Below are 15,847 nucleotides of genomic sequence, written 5' to 3'. Positions count from 1 at the left end.
GATGTTTTCCCTGGAGTGTCGGAGGCTGAGGGGTCACCTTACAGAGATTTATAAAACCATGAGGGACATGGATAGGGTGAATAAACAAGGTCTTTCTCCGAGGATAGGGCGAGTCCAAAGCTAGAGGGTATAGGTTTAAGGTGAGAGAGGAAAGATTTAAAAAGGACCTAAGGGGTGTCTTTTTCAAATGGATGGTAGTGTGTCTTTGGAAAGAGCTGCCAGAGGAAGTGTGGAGGCTGGTAAAATTATAGCATTTAAAAGGCATCTGGATAGGTATTTAATGGGAAGGGTTTAGAGGGATATGAGCCAAATGCTGGCAAATGTCAGATTGGGATGTTGGTCACAACATGCAAACGAGTTGGACCGAAGAGTCTGTTTCCATGATTTTATGCTGTTACCTTCCAGTTTCTCTCCCATATGTTTTCTGTCCATCATATGGTAATGCACTGTACATAATTAACCCCAATAGTCTTGGCATCCAGCATTCTCCTACTCGCTTTGAAAGCCCTTCCTGACCTCAACCCTCCTTATCTCTGTAATCTCTCCCAGCTACAAAACTATTCTCTGTACATTAATTTTAATTCTATATAAACATTCAACATTAACTGGGGGCTCACTAGTGTTCTGAATAATAGACACTGACTAAAACTGGGCTTGGTGGGTTCAGATGTTTATGACTGAAATGTGTAACTGCTTTTTAAACTGTGCAAGGATTGGCTTCGGTTCTATCATTCACCAGTTCATTTTCTGAAAGAGAACTGTCCTGAGTTCATTGTATTTTTCCAGTTTGACTTGATTTGACCTGATTTATTATTGTCACATGTACCTCAGCACGGTGAAAACTTCTGTTTTGCGTGCAGTACAGGCAGATCATACCAGACAAAGATCATGGGATGATTGAACAGAGTGAGGAATATAACGTTACAGCTGTAAAGACAGTGCACAAAAAAGCATAATCGACATTAGATTTGAAATTTGAGAGGTCCGTTCAGACGTTTAATAACGGTGGGGAAGAAGTTGTTGGAGAGCCTGTGTTTAAGCTTTTGTATCTTCTGCCTGATGGAAGAGGTTGGAAGAGATTCTAACCGGGTGGGAGGGGGCTTTGATGATGTTGGCCGCCTTCCCGAGGCAGGAAGCAGGGTACCTGGAGTCAGTGGATGGGAGGTCGGCTTGTGTGATGGTCTGGGCTGTGTTCAGAACTCTCTTTCTAATCTAGCCTCATGCACATTTCAGATTTCCATTGCCCTATCACCAGGCACTGTGACATCATTGCCTGGATACCAGCTATATGGAATTCTCTTCTTAAGTCTCTCTGTCTCTCTCTAAGTCTCTATTTTCCTTCAAAGCACTCTTAGAAACATCTGCTTGGGCAAGTCTTTTGCTTGTCTGTCCTAATATGCTCTTATGTGACTCAGTATCTTTGGTTATGCTGGTGTCATTATATTAAGCAATGCTATAGAAATGCAAGTTGTTGTTGCTATCAAGTTGGTGCCTTAAATTTGAAATGAAAGGGTTAATGCTAATTTGCTTGGCAGGAAGCTCAGTGCAGTGATCTGCATTGTTTGGCAGTGCTGATATAGGATCACAAAAACCAAATTAATTGGGGTTACAGGCAGAGCAATACCCTATTGAATAATTAAACAGAAAAACAAAACTACTGAATCCGTTGTTGATGTAGTGCAGCTAATTAACAATCGAGGCTATGAGAAATGTGACCAGACCTAAAATGATCATCTTTAGCACTGCAGTAGATGTGACAGGATTTAGTATTTAATTAAATCAGTGCTACACTGCAATTTGAAAAAAAAAGGTTTACTTTGAGAGATTTGAGTGCAGGCTGTACAATATTGCCTCTTCTAATAGGTGCAGGTCCCTCTGACCCTGTCTGCTGTGCATATGGGTCCATGCACTTACTTAATATTTTCAGATTATCCACTTCATTCCTCTCTTATTGAAGGGTATGATAGTGGAGTCACTGGACTGACAATGCAGAATTGAGTTCATACCTACTGGGGAATTTAATTTCAGTTAATTAAATAAGTCCGGAATGAAAAAACTTGTACCAGTAATTATGGTCATCAGATTGCCATAACTGATTCTTCAGAGAAAATGTTTATGAATTTGCAGTTACAGAGTAGGAAGGGCTGAATGGCCTCCTTATGTGACTCCAGACCCACAGCAAGGTGGTCGATTCTTAACTGTCATTTGAAATAGTGTTGTAAGTCTCGAGGATTTTATTGGAGCTGTTTGGGACATAAAAAAACTAGACCCTGTTCCCTTCTCTCAAGAGCACGTGTGAATGATTACAAAAAAATCCAATAACTATCTGTAATGCCTATAATGTTGCAAGCTTTTTAATTTCAACATTATTTAATTAACTGAATTCAGACTCATAATCTGCCGTGATGGGATTTGAACTTCCACCTGTAGGATCATTACACCAGGTCTCTGGATACCCCGTGCAGTGATATGTTCGCTCTTGCTACTATGCACTCATTTGTCATCTCTCCGACTCCCCTTCCTCATAATCCCACCCCTCTCTCTTCCTTTCGCTTGTCTGACTTGTTCATTGATTTCTCTTCATCCCAAACCCCTTTCGATACAGGAGCAGGGATGTCTTGCTGCAATTGTACAGGGACCTTGGTGAGACCACATCTGGAGTATTGTGCACCGTTTTCATCACCTTATCTGAGGAAGGATGTTCTGGCTTTGGAGGGAGAGAACAAATCAGTTTTCCTGATTCTTGGGATGGCAGGACTGACATATGAAAAGAGATTGGATCAGTTAAGATTATGTTCGCTGGAGTTTAGATGAATGAGGGGAGACCTATACAATTCTAACTGGACTAGGCAGGGTATTGCAAGAAGGTGTTCCTGATGGCCCAAAGAATTCGGTATCAGAGGGTCACAGTCTAAGGATGTGGGGTAGGCCATTTAGGATTGAGATGAGGAGAAACATGTTCACCCAGAGAGTGGGGGACTTGTGGAACTGAAGAGTGTGGTGCTGGAAAGGCACAGCTGGTCAGGCAGCATCTGAGGAGCAGGAGAGTCAACAGCCCTTCGTCAGGAAGGGCTTATGCCCAAAATGTCGACTCTCCTGCTCTTCAGATGCTGCCTGACCTGCTGTGCTTTTCCAGCACCACACTTGCCGACTCTGATCTCCAGCATCTGCAGTCCTCACTGTCTCTGACACTGTGGTATTCACACTACAGAGGTGCTTGAGGCCAAACCATTGAATGTTTTCAACAAGGAATTACATATGGCTAAAGGATATGGGGGGGGGAAAGCAGGAGTGAGTTGGATGATCAGCCATGACATTTTGAATGTTGGACCTTGAAGGCTTGAAGGGCCAAATGGCCTGCTCCTATTTTCTGTGTTTCTATGAGCCTGTTGCATGTGACAGCTCATCGTGCTGTGGGTTGTGGTTGTCCGATCAGCAGCAAGGACACCTTCTTCTGTTTTCTAACTCCACTTTGGGTTCACATGTTCTCGGCAGCTTTTCCCTTTCATCAGGAAACCTCAGCACTTGAGAAAGGACCGAGTAGATGGCATTTTTTTAAACCATCAATGATGATCATAACATCAGAGCCAACAGGGGAGAAGGAAGAGAAGTGTGCTCATGTGAGACCACCACGGAATCCAATGTCACAGGAGATCCCAGATTTACAATCTATTCCTCTCCGCCCATTCTGATGGGCAATCTTGGATTCGTTTCACAGACATCTCTTCAAACCCATAACATATGGAAGTCGATCAATTAAGACACTAACTGAAATGACAGGGAGTGGAATTCAACAAAAATATATCTCACATTGTCTAGCTCAGCAGTTAGTAACCAGCACCTGTCAGTGTTAGGGATAACTGTCCTGATTGTAAAATGGGTCTTTGGTATGTCCCCTCTGTCAGCTTTGCCATGGGTGACCCTTGAGAGTCTGAGTTATAGCAGTGGGGGTTAAAATCCTCCTCCAGAGATCTGAGGTTAGAATCCAGGAAAGGCTCCCATTGCATTCCTGAGGGGGTGCTGCACTGTCGGTGGTGCCAACTTTAAGATGATACATTCAACCATCAACTGTCAGTCATCAGTACAGTGATAGAAGGTGTCACCAACAGTGCTATCAATCTGCACCTGCTCAGCAATGGGGAAAAAGTTATCCCATGCCCAATGTTTATCCCTCCACCACCATCACTGAACCAGATTACCTGGTAACGGGGAGTGGTCAAATCAAATGGCACCGAGTTTTTAAGGGAAGTATTCAAGAGAAATGAGAATGAAGGATTATAATGAGGAAACATAGGAGGAGGATTGACGGGAACATAAGAGCTTGCATGGACTGTTTGGGCAGAATGGCCTGTTTGCGTCGAATATCCTGTGAAATCCTATGTAATATTTGTGGGATTTTGCTGTGTGCAAACTGACTGTCCTGTTTCCTACATTGCAATAGAGATTGTAATTCTAAAACTGGTCAAAAAGTGCTCTGAGACATCCTGTAAGATGTCAAATAAATAAACACAGAATATATTGAAATATTAGGTGTATATTATATACAAACTGGTGCCAAAATCTTGAACTCAAAGCGACGGCAGTCTTGGGGAGACATGGTAATAAGATTTCCTGGGAAGCCGAGTGAGTGATTTTCACTATGAATGTCTCTTTAGAAGTCAGTATGTTGTAAAGAGCTCTGATCGACTTTTCCATTGTCCTTTTCTTCACTGACTTTCAAACCTACTTTTCTCTAACGACCAAGTGCTGCTGATTTGGCTGTGGAATTGGTTAGAAAGAGTTACTGAGCCAGACTGAATCAATAATCCCAGTTACAAACAGCCCTCAGATAGAGGGTGGGATGGTGACTCAGTGGTTAGCACTGCTGTCTCACAGCACCAAGGTCCCAGGTTCAATTCCAGCCTCTGTCTGTGGAGTTTGCACATTCTCTTCCCTGTGTCTGTGTGCTCCTCTTTTGTCCAACAGTCCAAACATGTGCAGGTTAGGTGAATTGGCCATGTTAAATTGCCCATAGTGTTAGGTGCATTAGTCAGAGGGAAATGGGTCTGGATGGATTACTATTCGGAGGGTCGGTGTGGAAATCTAATCTAATCAAAGCTGTGGTTCAGGGAAGTAGGATGGCACCAGTTAAACTGTTGTTTCTTTTTCCATTCATTCAGGGGATGTGGGTGTCACTGGCTGGGCCATCCCTCGCTGACCTTGAAAAGGTGGGGATGAGCCACCTTACTGAACCACTGCAGCCCAGGTGCTATGGTTTGACCCACGGTGTCCTTAAGGATGGAATTCCAGAATATTGACCAGCGACCCTGAAGGAACAGTGACATATTTCCAAGTCAGGATGGTGAGTGGCTCGGAGGGGAAGTTGCAGGAAGTGGTATTCCCATGTATCTGCTGCCCTTGATCTTCTAGATGGAAGTGGTTGTGGGTTTGGAGGGTGCTGTCTCAGGAGTCTTGGTGATTTTCTGCAGTGCATCTTGTAGATGGTGTACCCTGTTGCTACTGAGTGTCCGTGGTGGAGGGAATGGATGGTTGTGGATCTGGTGCCAAACAAGTGGGCTGCTTTGTCCTTTATCATTTGCCTTCAGGTCATCAACAGAGGGTGTCTGCTTACATTGCAGAACTGAGGGAAAGTGGCTCAACCTTATTAGCCTGTGATCCTAGAGAAAACTGTGCTAAGTCAAAGAGTTGCTGTAGTCTTTGTGGATGAGGTCATCATCATTAGTGATGAAGCTGCACCAATATTTGACACTGAGGAACCGAGCAATGGCAGGCGGAGATTCTCTCCTGTGTCTGTAAAGAGTTCGGTTTGACCATCTGCATCAGAGAGAGAAATGTCATGTCCTTGGTGTCTCCATTCTGTCCACATTGACCTTGTGACACTGGACATTGGTGATAGCTTCACCCATTTCACAACCACCAGCAACCTGTCGCTTGAAATCAGCACCCGTTAGAAAAACTGCAGGAGTTCCACCTAAACAGAGCAAGACAATGTGGAACAATATGAACCTGACCCCTCACCAAACTGAGAGTCTAGCAAGCCTGTATGCTGTGTGCATTCCTTCGCTGGGGTGAGCCCTGAACAACACGCCCAGCATGGGCAAAGTCTGAACAGTTTCCACCTTCACCGTCATGGTTGCAGCCTCAGCATCGCTTGACAGGAGATGGTTACTAACCAGGTCTAGGAGGGAGCCAACTCCAACAGTGAATACTTAATATCAAGACAGCAGTGGGTGCACTAGCTTACCCATGTTCAATTGATTGATGATAGTCAATTACACAAAGGACCACCCTTGTGTGGTGAACTGGACACTGGGTCACGATCTCCAGGGGCTGCCCCAGACCTCTCCTACAAGGTCATCGGCAAATGAGGTATGAAGATGGTGGGTCTTGATGCTGACACTGGGTGACAGTCGCTGATGGCCAGTGCATCTGGAATCTAATGGGAAGGGCATTGGAAGAAGGGAGCCTAGTTAGGCAAGGGAGAACCCCAAGGGAAGACAAAGGCTGGTGGGAACCTCCTTGGATGGTCACACAAAGAGGCTCCTGTGCTACAGCAGGCGAAACTGAACACACATAGTTCACCACAGCGATGGCAAAAAAACACAGCACATGAGGTGGAAAGTTACCATGATGTGAAATGTAGCCAGTCCATGACCAAATCTCCTTCAGGCGCAGCGCTACAGTTTTTCTCATTTGGCCAGGGAATACATTCATTGTTCAGCCATTCCTTTCTTCATCCTGATTTAAGTTGCTCAGTGGGTAATGGAATGGCTTGTGATGCAAAAGACCAGCAAGTCGATCAGAGTGGAGTTCATGAAGAGCTTGACCTGAGAATGATCACCGATCCAGCCTGACATTCCTCAGCCTGCTCCTCATCTATTTCTCAGTCTCTGACAGTATCCACACTGGGGAGGGCACTGGAATTAGCAGCAGTACTTAGTTGGCTTAGTTTTAAGCAGGAGTTAAACTCAGGAGATTTGAAGCCAGGATTAGAAAGAAATAAGGAAATGGATGTCATCGCGCAGCACTCCAAGTGATTTCATACTCTCTAACATCTACATCACCCTCTCCGTCACTCCCCAACACATGATCCTTTCCGGATTGCAAGGGAGTCACTGATGTAGAATTTGTTCCTCTCATTCTCTCTCTTCAACTTCAAACACGTTTTTATTTTAAGCCAAAGGCAAGGGGCCTGACTGTCTCATCAAATGATGCAAATGTGGATTGACGGATTCTGTGCACGGGGTGGGGGGCTGACAGTGTGGTCCTCTCGGAAATGGGAAGTGTCTGCTGTCATTAACAGCCCATCAATCCTTGGAGGGGTCATGGGGGCTACGAGCTGTTAGCTTGTGAGGGATGATGAGCTGGAGAGAGAGGAGGCAGCTTCATGGATGACTGACTGAAGTGGGCCCCCGTCAACAATAACTCAGAACACCACGGATAAAGAAAAGCACATTGAAACAATGATTCATTCTCCTTCTTTCCAATCCAGCAATCAGACATCGCCTTGTTGGGTTTGAGCAGGCCATAGCTCGACAAGCCACGCTGCCAAAATTCTATTCTAGATTCTCTGCAGCTTTCTAAAATATTTAGTTTTTTTTACTTAAAGCTGATTGAATTTCTAAGCTGTCGAACACCTGCCAAGTTTTTTTTTATTTAAATGCTCCTTCAATTTGTTAATGTCTTAAATGAATCTGCTGCCTGCCAACAGTCTGGGGCTGGATTGATTTTCTGCTGTGGAGAGGTTAGGGGGAAGTGATAGTTACATTTTAAATTTTCTTTATTGATCTATTCATCTCTTGATTCTCCAGGATTAAGTGGCACATTTCACAAACTCCTGAACAAGCACTCAGCTCTGGCCCACATTAAAGATCGTATTGATTTCCTTTTCTGTGAGTTTTCTGCTATTAACTCCCCTTCTGTCTCCACAATGCAATGTAACTTGGCAGCTCAGGCTCTAACTGGGAGCATGCTACCTTGTTCAAAGTGCCCATTTCAGTCTCGGATATTTGCTGTTTCAGACCTCTCCATATTCTCCAGCACATGCCCAGTTTCCATCACTCCACCACTGGCAGCTGTGCTTTCTGCTACTTGGGGCTGATGCTTTGGAACAGAATCCCTCCGGTGTGGGAGCAGACCACTTCACCCTTCGAGTCCACACTGATTCTCTGAACAGCATCCCACACCTCTACCTTATCCCCGCAACCCTGCATTTCCCATGGCTAATCCAACAAACCTGCACATCCCTGGATACTATGGGCAATCCACCCTTACCTACACATCACTGAACTGTGAGAGGAAACCAGAGCACCTGGAGGAATCCCACACAGACATGGAGAGAATGTGCAAACTCCACACAGACAGTCGCCCGAGGCTGGAATCGAACCCTGGCACTGAGAGACAGCAGTGCTAACCACTAAGCCACTGTGCCCTCCCTTTGCCTCTTTACCAACCTCCTGTCTTTAAGAATCAGCTTAAAACCTAACCTTTTGAGCAGTCTCCCCACCTAATTCCTCTTTTCTGGCTCAGTGTCTAAAGGTTGAACTTCTACAAAATGTTTTATTGTATTCAAAGTGCCATACAAATGCATGGGCAAGTTGTTGTTGTTCAGGCAAACATTAACCATTGGAAGGAGGATGGAAACTTGCACTCTTGTTGACAAACCACCCTTGCTTGTGAGGATTTCAAATAAACCCAGCATTTGGGCTGTTAGTGGGATCTTCCTGTGTATAGCATGGCTGCTACACTTGTTGACAAATCAAGTCCCTGTAATTGAAGTGGATGATGGTGCTATCCAGATGCAAATCTTTCCTTTTATTCTCCCCTACAGCAGTGAGTAGGCACAAAACCTCAACTACTTTCCAGAAAAATGTTTTATGTCGGAGAAAAAGTAAATTAACGCCTTGGCTCTGTGTCCCAGGGATGGTGGCATGTCAAATACAGAGGGTAGGTGCAGGACACTGAGACTAATCGCAGCACTCACAATGTATTAGTTATTAGCTCATTCACTGGACAAAATGTGAAACACCTCCTCACCAGGCATGGTTTGATGTTACTGCAGTGATTGAATGGAAAAGAAAGTCATCGTTAGACCATAAAAGGTAAAGTCCCTATACCATTGTGGGATGATAGGGTTACTCTCTCAGCAGAGGGAGATGATTGGTGGTGGTTTAACCTGAGGGTCACCGTGCCTTAGGCGAGGGGAAAAAAAGTTGAGATGGAAACTCCTTCATGATAAGGGGCGGCACGGTGGCACAGTGGTTAGCACTGCTGCCTCACAGCGCCTGAGACCCGGGTTCAATTCCCGCCTCAGGCAACTGACTGTGTGGAGTTTGCACATTCTCCCCGTGTCTGCGTGGGTTTCCTCCGGGTGCTCCGGTTTCCTCCCACAATCCAAAGATGTGCAGGTCAGGTGAATTGGTCATGCTAAATTCCCTGTAGTGTTAGGTAAGGGGTAAATGTAAGGGTAGGGCTATGGGTGGGTTTCGCTTCGGCGGGTCGGTGTGGACTTGTTGGGCCGAAGGGCCTGTTTCCACACTGTAAGTAATCTAATCTAATGCTAATAACCTCAGCCACTATGGGAATTGAACCAATAACTATTGGTGTCACTCAACAGCTGTCAAACCAACTGAGCTAGACCATAAATCCATCAGACAGAGGCCGTACGACCCATTGAATCTGCTCCACGATTCCATGAGATTATGGTTGATCCAATAATCCTCAACTTAATTTTCCTGCCCTTTCCCTATAATTCTCGATTCTCAGCCGAGATTATAATGAATGATGCGGCCTCCGTAGTGAAGGATTCCACACATTACACCCTCTGCTGTTGTTGTGAAATGGGAATATAGAGATATAAAGCAAAGAGAGGTGATGTGAAAGAGTGAAATGGAAAGAGAGAAAAGGTGAATTAGAGAGAGGGGAATTCAGTGTGACTACATCAAGCAAGGCAGTAAGGCTGGGAAGGCCAAGTAAGGTACAGCACAGAAAAAGACTGCTCAGTCCAACTTGTCCATGCCAACCAGATATCCTAAATTAATCTAGTCCCATTTGCCAGCATTTGGCCCATATCCCTCTAAACCCTTCCTATTCATGTACCCATCCAGATGCCTTTTAAATGTTGTCATTGTGCCAGCCTCCCTCACTTCCTCTGGCAGCTCACTCCATACTCGCACCACCCTCTGGGTGAAAAAGTTGCCCTTTTAAACTTTTCCCCTCTCACCTTAAACCTATACTCCCTCACTTTGGACTCCCCTACCCCAGGCTTTGGCCGGAAAAAGAAATCCAGTGGGAAATTACAGTGAAACGTCTTAATGCAAAAGTGGTTAAAATGTGGAACGTGGAGTTCTGGAAGGGAATAGCATCAAAGCATTGATTACAAGCAGATAAAAACATGATAGAAATGAAGAGAAGGGAATGTTGATTGAGTGAAATGAACTTGGTTGTATGTAAGGACGCTTGTGAGATAATCCAGCATGAACCAGTTGGGCCAAATGCCTGCTTTTGTGCTTTAAATCCGAGGCATTTGTTTCCCAACTGGAGAGTTCTGATACAGTCATCCACAGTTTAACTTAATATTGAATCTGTGCTATTTTCCCAGATGACCACTGGCATCATGTGGTATTTGTCACCTCTAAAGTCAGTGGTACTGGGTAAAGGGCAGAGGGTGGTGAGTGTATGGAATGAGCTGCCAGAGGAAGTGGTGGAGGCTGGTTCAGTTACAGTATTTAAAAAGCACTTGGATGGGTATATGCATAGAAATGGTTCCGAGGAATATGGGCCAAATGCTGACAAATGAGACTAGATTAATTTAGGATGGCGTGGATGAGTTGGACTGAACAGTCTGTTTCTGTGCTCTACATCGTTATGACTTAATATCTCTATTTCCATTTCACAACAACAGCAGAGGGTGTAATGTGTGGAATCTTTTGTCTTTAGTATGAATTGGGCCTGTCTAGTGATTAGAGGGAGAGGATACACCATTGTAAAGTCTCTATAGAAGAACCACTGTTCTTCAATAACAATAAGGTTCATTGCATGGCAACAGTACATACAACTACATTGGGTCAGGTATATATTAACAGGACCATAGGGAGCTGGTACAGATCCATCTGCTCCCTCTTTCCCCACGCTGGGGTCACTCTCCCCTGCATCAGTAGAATGGAGTCAGGCAAAGTAACGTGAATATTAACTCCTTCTGAATCATGAGCTTATAGAACAGGAACAATTTCACAAATGCTGTAACATCACACTGGGCAGGAGCCCCTTCACCAGCTGCATTGCTCCCTGAGCCGGAAGTAACGCTTATTCAGTGTTAGCTTATTGCAATCCATGATGTTTCAGTGTAAAGTCAGGAAAGGTCAAAGTGCTTTACACTTTGCTCATTTTTTTAAAATAAAATGTGCAACATTCAGCACAAATGTGACATGTTGTTATTTAGAATCACGCAAACTGAGCACATCATATAATCCCAGAGTTATCTGTTTAGTAAATCCGACCAGATCACAAGCTAGTGCCTGGTATAGTTCACCTCTCTTCCTTCCCTTCGCCATGTCTTCTAGCCAACAGGAGTGTTCCCACGTCATCAATCAGACCTCTCAGGGGAGAAACGGGATTGTTTTCACACACCTCCTGTCTTTCCCCAATCACCCTAAAGGGGGAATATGCACCAACGGGAATATGGTATCAATTAAGTTGTTGGAAGGTTTCACTAAAACAGTAAAGGGATTCACCAGCTGCAGATGGTTGAGGCTGGGGCACCTCGTTAACCACTTCTCAGTCTCCACAAGTGGCCCCATGCCCTGAACATTGCTCATTTGGTGGCGTTTGTTTCCCATGTCCGGGAGGAGATGTATATCCTGTTATTTCTGTTTCCTTCACTGTGTAATGGCCTGAGTTCTAAAGTCACTAATAACTTGTTAACAAGTTATTAATGAGACACTGAGGGGTTTCCGTTCTCTCCACACCAGCCTTACTGCCTTGCTTGATGCATTCACAATGAATTCCCGTCTCTCTAAATCACCTTTTCTCTCCTTCCATTTCACTCTTTCACATCCTCTCTCTTTGCTTCCTCACTTCTTCCCTTCCTCATTCAATATTCCAACATTTTTCACTCGATGGCTACTTCTAAGACAGGAAAAAAAACTCTTTATGTTGAAGCATTTTGAGATGCACTTTACTATAAATATTGACTAACATTAGGGTCTGATTCTGACAGTGCCCATGATGACCAGGAGGTGTAAAGTCTAATAATTGAGGCCAGTTCATTTCCTAAGGCCCAATTGCTCTGGGTACACCAGAAAACAAGTATCTAATTTTGATAAGTTCTCATGTCACTCTGAGACATGGCTCTGAGCTCACTACTAACCAATGGTCAGGATTTAGTGGGGTTGCTGGAGCAGCTCGGGCACAGGGGTGGGGGAGGAGAGGATGAGACGATGGAGGTGGGAGTGGACCAGGTGATATGGTGGGTGTGTGGGTGGAGGGAGGGGGTGGAAGCAGGCAGGATGCTGAGTGTGGGTTCAGAGCGGGGGATGTTGCACATGAAATTGCAACGACTGGAAAGCCACAATCAGCAGTGAGTCTGCACTAACACATCCCACCCCACCCCACCCCACCCCACGGGAAAACCTGGACCCATCCAAACTCCACCTGATCACATCATGACTTCCATCGGGTGTAGGATCCACAGATCCTCTCCTCCAAGAACTGGCGGCCTTTCAGAGGCCACTCAGCTCCCCAGCAACATTGGTGAGACAGTGAGCTCTTCACGCATGGTCATTGTTGGATCTTTGAGAAGGGGCTGAATGGAACTTGCTCCCAGGAAATGGGCAGTCAGCAAGGTTCTGAGAGAGTGCATTTGGGTGCAAGGACAGGGAACAGGCTCTCAATGGTTATCATGCTGCACCCTTCCAAATGTGGGCACTGACTGAGTTGGAAACTGGATCCTCCTTCCCCATGGGAGGCCAATGTGCAAACCCAACAGCTTTTCTTTTTGGCAGCCTTTCAATGCCCCTTCCAGTGGGGTGGCAGGGGGGAGGTGGGATTGTGTCTTGGAGATGACAACCTTAATGTGGTTCAATAATAGGAAATCTACACTTTGGCCAATTCATCTTGTGTCAGCTGCTGATTAAATTAGGCCAATTCTGCCATTGATGAAAATGGGATCGAAAGCTCCCCTCAGGATGACTTGGCCTTCCCAGTCTTTGCCGACTCTGTTAGTTCCACACTGTGATGTTTGCTGGTGTTTGAAGCTCAAAGTGAAAGCAGTTTCCATGTTATACAGCATGGAAGCAGACCTTCAGTCTAACTGATCTGTACTAACCACGTTCCCAAACTAACCCAGTCCCACCTGCCTGCCCATATCCCTCCAAACTTTTCCGATTCATGAACTTAGGTGCAGTTACAGAGTTTAAAAGAGATTTAGCTATGTCCAGCTCATTCAGCCAGTGTCAAATGCAGTACATTGCTCAAAGTTTCCGAGAAGATTTGTAGCTCGGGTGCTCGTTGTTGTGGTTCTGTTCGCCGAGCTGGGAATTTGTGTTGCAGACGTTTCGTCCCCTGTCTAGGTGACATCCTCAGTGCTTGGGAGCCTCCTGTGAAGCGCTTCTGTGATCTTTCCTCCGGCATTTGTAGTGGTTTGAATCTGCCGCTTCCGGTTGTCAGTTCCAGCTGTCCGCTGCAGTGGCCGGTATATTGGGTCCAGGTCGATGTGTTTGTTGATAGAATCTGTACATTGCTGTCATTACTTCATTCACAGAGTCTTAGCTTTGTGGAAAATGCTTTCCTCTATCACATCTATTACCCTGATGTACTAATGTAAGGCATGATTTACCTGGATAGCACGCAAAACAACACATTTCACTGTATCTCGATATTGTGACAATAATAAATCACATTAAATCAAATCTGTGTCAGGATGTGGTTAGGTCCTTATGGAGTGATAACCATCTTCACATTATCTCAGATTAGAGATAGCTTTACACCACACAGACAGGTCATTCAGCCATCTATCCATCATTGATGTTTATTCTTCAAGTGAATCTCCCCTATCTTATTTCACCTCCCCATGCCCTTCAATTCCTTTCTCCTTCATGAACGTTTCCAGTCAGGTATTACTTGCCTCAGTCCCCCTCTCTTTTAACATTTCCTTCCATATTTCCATGAAGCCAGTAAAATGACTTGTGTTCTATTTTGGAAAGAATTTGTGTACTTTATGAGAAAATGCGGCAGACGTTCTGTCAGTGAGTCATAGGCCATTCTGCCATTGAACTGAAGGTTAAAACAGTCAAGTGAGTCCCAGACCAAGACTCCCCATTGTATAAAGACATGTTTCCTGACAGGGGTTAGCTCGCTGAACTATGCACTTGTTCTTGATTTTCAAAGCAAAGAAACAGTTTCTCTTTATCTAACCCCATCCAACCCCTTAATCATCTTAAATACCATACTTTAATCACTGCCTGGTATTATATATTCACAATCACAATCAAAGGCCACTTTCTATTTCTTGGTCAACACCATAGAAACTTGGTTCTTCATCACAGGGAAGAAATAAGGTGTGCCTGTAGATTCACGATTGGCTGTTTAATGATCACGCACAAAGTCAGGGTCTACCTGGTTGAAACTTTCTTGGTCTGGGAGTAACATAGTAAACAAGGTCATTATATCAAACCATTGCAGAGAACACTGTATGGATGGCAGTGATTCTGACAGAAAGCTAACTACCCTATCCCCTTTCTGAGGACAACTAGGGATGGGTAACAAATGCTGGCCTTGTGTGACAGACTCACATTCCAAAAGTGATTTCTGTAGCTCACCTAACTCTCTGCTCCTTCACTTTGAAATGGAAGACAAGATCATTGCATGGGTCATGAGTTGAGCACTTTGACCTTTGGGCACTTCAACTTCTCCACTCAACGCCTTAGCCTACAGCCCATTCACACATCAAGGTCCCCTGCCCTTGCTGGGATCAGTAACATGTCCAGATTTACCCCTCAGTGGAAGTGGTTCATGAGGCAGGAATGTTTTGAGTCGAAAGGCGTGGCACTGGATAAACACAACAGGTCAGGCAGCATCAACGTTTCAGGCATAAGGCCTTCAACAGGAAGTCCAACACGTTGACTCTCCTGCTGCTGGGATGCTGCCTGAACTGCTGTGCTTTTCCAGCACCACCCCTTTCGTCTCTGATCACTAACATCTGCATTTCCCACTTTCTCCTCTGGGGAAGGAAAGTTCGGGCATGTAAACCAATGTGAGTGTATATACTTGCACTGTAGCTGTGCGCTAACAAACGAGAGTGTTTCTAAATGTCAGAGTATGGGGAGATACAAGTTTAAGATGTTTATAAATTTGCTAAAATGTGTCTCTTAGAGGACATCTTAAACAGCATTTATTGCTCCTCCCCCTGTCTATTTAATGAATTTGCTGAATAGTCAACGTAATTTCCTTCAAAAGTATGTTGTTTTGAGATCTTATTTCAAACTGCTGTAATATCCTAATGTTGCATTAATGAGGGTTTGAGGAGACAGGAGTGAGAGTGGAACAGAGAAACACACACAGAGGTAGGGGAAGATTACAGAGAACTAGGGTTCTGTTAATGAGGATGGAATGGGGGTGAAGTGATGGGACAGGGTAGACCATATTCAGAGGACCAGAGGATGAACAATGGGCTCCTGAGCTGGAGAAATGGCTGAGGTTGGAAGTTGGAAGCATATAGTGGAGTTTGAAAAGGAGGATGAGAATTTTAAAGGTGTTGCACCAATGGAGAGTAAATATTGGAGATTAATGATGATTCCAGAGCCCATTTCAAGGTAATGGGGAGTTGATAGGACCCCGTCTGAATGTTCAG

This window comes from Hemiscyllium ocellatum, chromosome 39, assembly GCF_020745735.1.
Source record: "Hemiscyllium ocellatum isolate sHemOce1 chromosome 39, sHemOce1.pat.X.cur, whole genome shotgun sequence".
Lineage (NCBI taxonomy): Eukaryota > Metazoa > Chordata > Chondrichthyes > Orectolobiformes > Hemiscylliidae > Hemiscyllium > Hemiscyllium ocellatum.
This window is presented reverse-complemented; position numbering follows the sequence as displayed.